Below are 7,570 nucleotides of genomic sequence, written 5' to 3'. Positions count from 1 at the left end.
TTTCTTTTCATATTATATTTCTTTTTATTGAATATCAAAAGAACCTCTAGACTCTTAAAAATGAATATTAAGTGAAAGACATAGATATTAACAACATATTCTAAACATAATTTTAAAGGAAATAATAAAATTGTACCGTTTTCTGCAGTAAAATGGATTTTTAGAATAATCTAGAGCAAAATGTTTATACCTAATGTCTATAATAAAAATTTGCTTGAATGAGAACATGTTAAGTTCATCTTTGACCTCCAGGGAAAACTGACAAGGGGTACAGAATTGGTGATTATTGACTGGGGCCTGTGAGAATGCTCCCTGCCATGACAACAAAGGACTATTTTGAAAAATCTCCTATGGGGTGACAGAAGGCAATTGAAAAAAAGAACGAAGGAGAAAGGGGAAAAAGAATCACACACACACACACACACACACACACACACACACACACACACGAGTGTTCTGGATGAATCAAACTTCACCAAGCTTGAACAAGCAAGATTTTTTCTTTTTCCCCATGCAGCTTATATACCGCAGCAAAATAATTCAAGCAGTATAGAAATTGCAGTGTGGTTATATTCTATTTTTTAAATGAATACCTATAAAAAACAAGTATATTTTTCCACTACTTTTGCATGAACAAACATTATGTAGTACAGGTTTTAACAAAAGAACAGATTATTCCCAAGAACCCACATAAATTTGTAACTAAGCAGTCTGTTATAGGTACCAAAATGTGAGCAAGCAAGATAATTTTCTCAGCCAATTTTTCATACTAGCAGATGAAAATTTGTGGTTACAAGGATAGGATCAATTATTTCATTAATTATCTTAAAAATAATCTTAGAATAATCTTAAAGAAATCACAAATTTGAACTTATATAAAATATTTATATTCTACTTTACCAATTATAATTTAATTCCTCAGAATGCACATCTAATCATCACCAAGTTTTATTAAATCATATCAGGACTCTGAGGGCAAAGTGGGTACAAGGAATTAATCATCAAATTAATCGCCAGTTCAGGCTCCAAAAGACTCAGTGTAACCAATGTTAGTTAGAGTGCCATTGTTCTTATTGCCTAACTTCATAAATTCCTTAGCTCAACGCTTAAGAGTGTTTTTAATTGGAATATTTGGGTTGTTGGTGTTTCTTCTTGAGTTCTTTATAAATTTTGGATATTAGCTCTCTGTCAGATGTAGGGTTAGTGAAGATCCTTTCCCTATCTATAGGCTGCTTTTTGTTCTATTGAGAATGTCCTTGAAGAAGCTTTGCAGTTTCATGAGGTCCCATTTATCAACTGTTGATCTAAGAGCCTGAGCCATTGGTGTTCTAATCAGGAAACTGTCTCCTATACTAATGCTTTTTAAAGCTATTTTCTACTTCTCATCTATAACATTTAGTGTATCTTGGTTTATGTTGAGATCCTCTTGGATTTGAGTTTTGTGTAGGATTATAAGAATAGATCTATTTTCATTCTTCTACATGTAGACATTCAGTTAGATCATCACAATTTGTTGAAGATGCTTTCTTTTTCTCCATTGTAAGGTTTTGTCTCCTTTCTCAAAACCAAGCGTACATAAATATGTGTACACTTCTCTAAATAAATACACAAATAGGCTTCTCAGGTCATTTCTTAAGGGAAATCAATGCATCATGCCATCGAGACTCAACAACTTTTGGCAGTAACTGTGGTTTAACCCTTGAAACCTCATTTTGTGGATGTGAAGTCAAGTTCTCCTAACAGGAGATTGTTTTCCAAAATATTAGGAAGATTTTTATCCCAACGCTTGGTACCAAACATGTGAGTACATTTTTAATGTGCACATCTTTGTCATAATTTTGAGTCTCCACATTCTCCCTAGTAGATCTCTTTAAGTTCTGGTTGTACCATCTTAGAGCTTTTACAGAATAATGCTGAAAACCTTTCCTCAAAGTAATTGCAAAGCTCAGAAGCCATCTGGTCAGTTTTGTCACTAACATAGCCACCTCTCAGTACAAATACTCTGTGACAGTTGAACAAATAAATCAATCTATATCCTAAAGGATATTTTGACACATCTTGTAAAAACTGTGTGTGCTGGAATTATCAAACATTACATTATCACTTACTCCATTAGCTTTCTCTTCCTTCCCATCTTTAGTGATTATTAAATGCTATGTTGGAAATTCTCTAACAATTTTTTTCCTTCTATTCACTAACTCTGTTAAATATTCACAAAATTAGTTCCCCTCTAAAATGTTTTTGCTTGATGCCATTTTCTTTTTCGACATTGTATTTGTAATTTTTAGAATTTATGAGCATACCATGCATTTTCATTGAATTTATACCCATTCTTCCCCTTAATTTTTTTTTTTCCGAGACAGGGTTTCTCTGTATAGCCCTGGCTGTCCTGGAACTCACTTTGTAGACCAGGCTGGCCTTGAACTCAGAAATCTGCCTACCTCTGCCTCCCAAGTGCTGGGTTTAAAGGCGTACACCATCACTGCCCGGCATTCTTTCAGACTTTATGTCCTCCTCTTTCTCAAACTTCATTAATACACAAACCCTTGTTTGTGTTGCCTGTCTATTCATAGGTATGTAGTCATCCTCTGGATCATGGTTGATTGAGCAGGGCCACAATGTTAATAAAACTGAATCCTTTCCTTCATCAGCCATAAACAAGCAAGGTCTCTTTAGACAGTGCTGGGAGTGCACAAGCACCTCTTTGATTTATTCTAGAATGCTGAATGCCTTGCTTGGTAAAGGGAACTACAATTGTTCTTACATTAAAAAAAAATCAATGGTGGTCTCATGACCAGAAAACATTGTTGCCCCAGTGTTTCCCAAACCTCTATTTCCAATCTGTCCTGCTCTTCTTCCAAGACTGAGATTGAAGAGAACAGATGTGTAATGGATGTCACAATATGGCTGAGCACTCCACATATACTCATCCTTGGCACTTTGACTAGTTGTGCATTTTGCATTATCTATTGAATGTGTGTGTGTGTGTGTGTGTGTGTGTGTGCATGCACATGCATGCGTGTATGCCTCTGATGAATTCTGAGAGTGAAATCCATACCTCTAGGTATGGAAATAATAAAATAGAGCTTTTTAAAATAATCATGAAGAAATATGATTCAAATGTTCAAATCAAAGCCTTCAATAGAGTGCCACAAATTAAAAAGTGCCTAATGATTGAGCAGCATTGAGGTCTGTGGTTGTTGTGTCAAATGATGGCACTGGCCAATTTAATGTTTGGTGAAAACTTCATTTCTATTTCATTAGGAGTCTCATTTAGTGGTTTTCATCATAATGGGCTAGAAAATCATACAGTTTTTTTTTTAAGAAAATAATACTCTAGGTGATAAATTTATCTGTTCCAAAATTATTTACAACCTTACACTGTTGCTTTAAAGTTTGGAAACTCAATATATAGAAAAGAAAACAAACCATAACATTCCTAATTAGGCTCCAATTTAAAATAGTATAAATTATTTAAAAATCGATACTAATTGAAAACTTTAAATCTTTTATTCTAAATTAAAATTCATTATAGATTCATAAATGTGATATATCCACATTTTACCATTTTTTTTAAATTTTTACCTAATTAAAAGAAATCAATGTTTGATTTCACTGAATTCTGAGATAGTCTTACAAAGGTGCACTTCCCACTGTATTTAGCCTCATTGCTTTCATGCCTATAATGAAATTGAATAACTTAAAATTTTTCCTTATTCTCCATGTTCAGTTAAATGCATAGAAGCTATTATTATACTTTCAGATAACTCATTCAGTGGTTTAAACAACAGGAAATATTATAGAAGAAATGGGCAATAAAATAATTGTTCAACAAAATACATGTGTCTATACATTTTCATTTCCTGGAAGATAGCAATTATATCAAGTCATTTTATTATATTGGCATTTTGAACTCTCATTATCTATTGAAGTGTATGGGAAGACACATAGGTGGGTTCCTCTGTATATGTGTGTTTGTGTAATACACTTAAGGTCTCATTACCAGTGTCTAATATTGACTTAAAATATCATGTTTTCCCCAATTTTGCTTTATTGTTTTTTTCCTATTTTATCTACAAAACAGAATATATAATGATATTGTAGAGCTACAATGTTCAATTCTTCAACAAAAATTACTTCTCTCATAATTATTTTTTAAGTATTATTTTCACAATGCTTCAATGGCATTATTATTATCATAGTAGCATTTAAGAAGAAAAAATGGTAGAAAGAAAAGGTTTTTGTCATTATGAAAGGCTGGTAATGGTAAAGGAGAGGAACAATGATTGATTAAGTCCAGTGTAGATGACCGGTGACCCCTGCATACACATGTGCCTAACTATTTACCAAATTTATTAAAGTTAGATTTGCTCATTCTCCAACTGGATTGGAGTAGTGTATCTTAACAGTCATATAATTACAAGCCCTGTGACAAGATCCTGTTCTTTCTCACCAACAAACATTTCTTTAGATCAAAGAGTCCTGATTTTCTATCTTTCTTTTTTAAGCATTTTTTTTTCTTTCATGGCCAGTAGATTGTTTTCAAATAAAATATTCTGATTTCACTTCCCAAACACAGTCTTCCCAGTACTTCCTCAAATCTCTTTCCATGTAGATCCACACCCTTTATGTCTTCCATCAGAACAGGCATCTAAGGATCAAAAATAAAATAAGATAAATCACAAACAAATCAGAATATAACAAAAGAATCAAACAATTAGAATGACAAATGAACTCATAATAAGCACAAAAAAACGCATTCAGAGTCATAGACACACATATCTGTATTTTCACAATTTTCACAGAAACACCATAATGAAGGCCATAATATAGAAATTATTTTTTCTGCTCATTGGGTATAGAGATTTTGTTCTAGATTATGATTAAAATCCTTTCTATTTCATAATAAAATAAAATTTTATTCTTTTATAAAAATATGCATGTTCTGAATGTATAATTGATGTCCACATTTTTCAATTGAATTTATGATTTATCTTTATCAATATAGAGGTACCTATGAGATTTAATACAAAGAAAAATATGTAAAAAGGCAACCACTGAAATTGTAGTAAGCTTAGTGTGATTAAAATTCAATGAAAAAAATAAATGTAATTATTTCACAACTGAAATGATCATGAAAATTTCTGCATCTAACTTCATGGCAAATAATGAGGTATGAAATATTGGAATGCCTATAATATTTTCTTATGATTAAAATTACATGAAATATTTATACTAATTACTTAAATTAGTTAGCACAACTTTCCTATGATTAATTATCATTGTATACAAATTGGCATCATTATTTGAACATGTATACATAACACAACTATTTACACCACCTTTTATTTTCTAGGTTTTGCAAGGCCTCTTTCCCATCCTTTTTTCTCAGGCTGTAAATCAGTGGGTTCAGCATGGGAATCACCAGAGTATAAAACAAGGAGATCATTTTGTCTTGATCTAGAGAATAAGAAGTACTTGGCTGGAAATATGTAAAAAGTAAGGTTCCCTGAAAAATTGCAACAGCAGTCAGATGCAAGGTGCAGGTGTAAAAAGCTTTAAACCTTCCCTTGGCAGAATGGATTTTCAAGACTGAAAAGATAATATAGCAATAGGAGAGAAGAACTCCTGAAATAGTGCTCAACTGAATAAATCCAAAAATAGTGAATATCATTAACTCATTGACCTGAGAATTTGAACAAGACAGTAACAGTATAGGAGGGATATCACTGAAGAAATGATTAATCTCATGTGACCCACAGAAACATAAGCGAAATGTTAATGTTGTGTGTATCAAAGCATCTGCCATTCCTTCAAGGTAAACACCAACCAGGAATTGGCAGCATACTCTATTGGACATATCTACGGCATATATCACGGAGTGGCTTATGGCTTTGTACCGATCAAAGGCCATTACTGCCAGTAACACACTCAACATCTATAAAGATACAGACAAAAAAGAATTTCAAGGCACAATCAACAAATGGGATGATTTTGTATTTGCTGAAAATGTCTATCAACATCTTGGGCCCAATTGCAGAGGAGTAGCAGAGGTCAGAGAAAATGAGGTAGCTGAGAAAGAAGTACATTGGTGTTTGAAGCTGTGGATTCATCTTGATCAAGATGATCATTCCAATATTAGTCATGAGAACAATAAGATAAATAGCTAAGAACACAGCAAGTATTAGCACTTTCATGTCAGGGTTATTGGTAATTCCCAAGAGAAGGAATTCAGGTAATGAAGAACAGTTTTCCTTGTCCATGATTCATTATTCTTTCCCTATCATGTTGTAAAATTCAAAGGAAAATTGATTAGATTTCATTTTCTGGTTATATCTACATATCATCTTTAAGACAAAAGATAAATTTGTTTAATTATATACATCTAAAACTAGTGAGGTACAAGTAGTATTGAAGAGACATTGTTATATAAAAATAAAGTTCTACTTTAGGAAGTTGAAGATGAAATTTGAATGGTTTTGTAATTCATGAGACCTCTGAATTGTCTGTGTCTCCATCATTCATATTAAAATGTGCTTTTGAATAAATTTAATCATGGTTGTTATATTGAAAATGGTACAAAGAAACTTTCAAATTAAGGAAAACAGAAGGTTTGTGAATTGATATATCTTTATCTACAAGAAGTGCAATCATTACATATTTAACAAATATAATCACCTGAGATACCAACAGTTATACTGAAAGACAGTAACTAAACAGAATTATGGTACCAGTTTTGGAGTATAATATTAGTTAAACCAAAATACAATTTGTTGATTTGTTTTCTTCTGTCATTATTTGAGGGTTTGACAAACTATTATCACCTCTCTGTGTAACTTGTTTGACTCCCTGTATGAATCCCTAGACAGCCAATAAGAATGAAATAGAAACAAGGATTTTTAATACATACATTTTACATTGTTAGATTTTTTAAATGATTTTATTGACCTAAAACACAAAATACAATAGATATTTCAAAGATTTATGACTGATTTTTCTTTTGTCTATGATGGTTATGAGTATACATGGGAAGTGCCTGTCCATATCTCTAGCTGACTATTCACCTAGCTGTCATTTACTTATCTAAATTTTAATGTGGGTAATTGGCTGTTAGAGATTCTAGATTTAAATATCATGGCATGTGGTGCATCTTAGATTGAAGCTTCATATTTTAATATTTCATATCTATTATTAGCTAAAAGCAATAAAAAATAGCCACTTGAATACCTGTTATATTTAATTTAGATATTATGTAATCATTACAAACTCACTAATATTGCTTTTCAAAGTAAAATAGCCTTTTTATTTATTTCCCTATTTTTCAGATGCTTAATTCATTATTCTACCTGAGATGAGAAAGTCCTTCCTACATTTTACTGGTGTCAGGAGTATATATTTTGCTAATTTATGTATTTTCTACTACTGACAACTGGGATTTATACACTTGAGCATCTGCCTTCACTCTTCTTCATTATTCAAATATGGATAATTAGATACATATTTCCACTGAGAATAACTGCACATGCTTCAGTAAAGTAAAACTTTTAATTCTTTACTCTTTACACCAATT

The 7,570-nt window shown here is 32.0% G+C and overlaps 1 pseudogene; it reads right to left on the bottom strand.

Moving 5' to 3' along the window:
• Positions 1-5,329: 5,329 nt before the first annotated feature.
• Positions 5,330-6,263, bottom strand: LOC110290074 (olfactory receptor 5W2-like; annotated as a pseudogene).
• Between the last annotated feature and the right edge of the window lie 1,307 nt (positions 6,264-7,570).

This window comes from Mus caroli, unplaced genomic scaffold, assembly GCF_978045245.1.
Source record: "Mus caroli unplaced genomic scaffold, Mus_caroli_1 scaffold_2, whole genome shotgun sequence".
NCBI classification, from domain to species: domain Eukaryota; kingdom Metazoa; phylum Chordata; class Mammalia; order Rodentia; family Muridae; genus Mus; species Mus caroli.
This window is presented reverse-complemented; position numbering and strand designations above follow the sequence as displayed.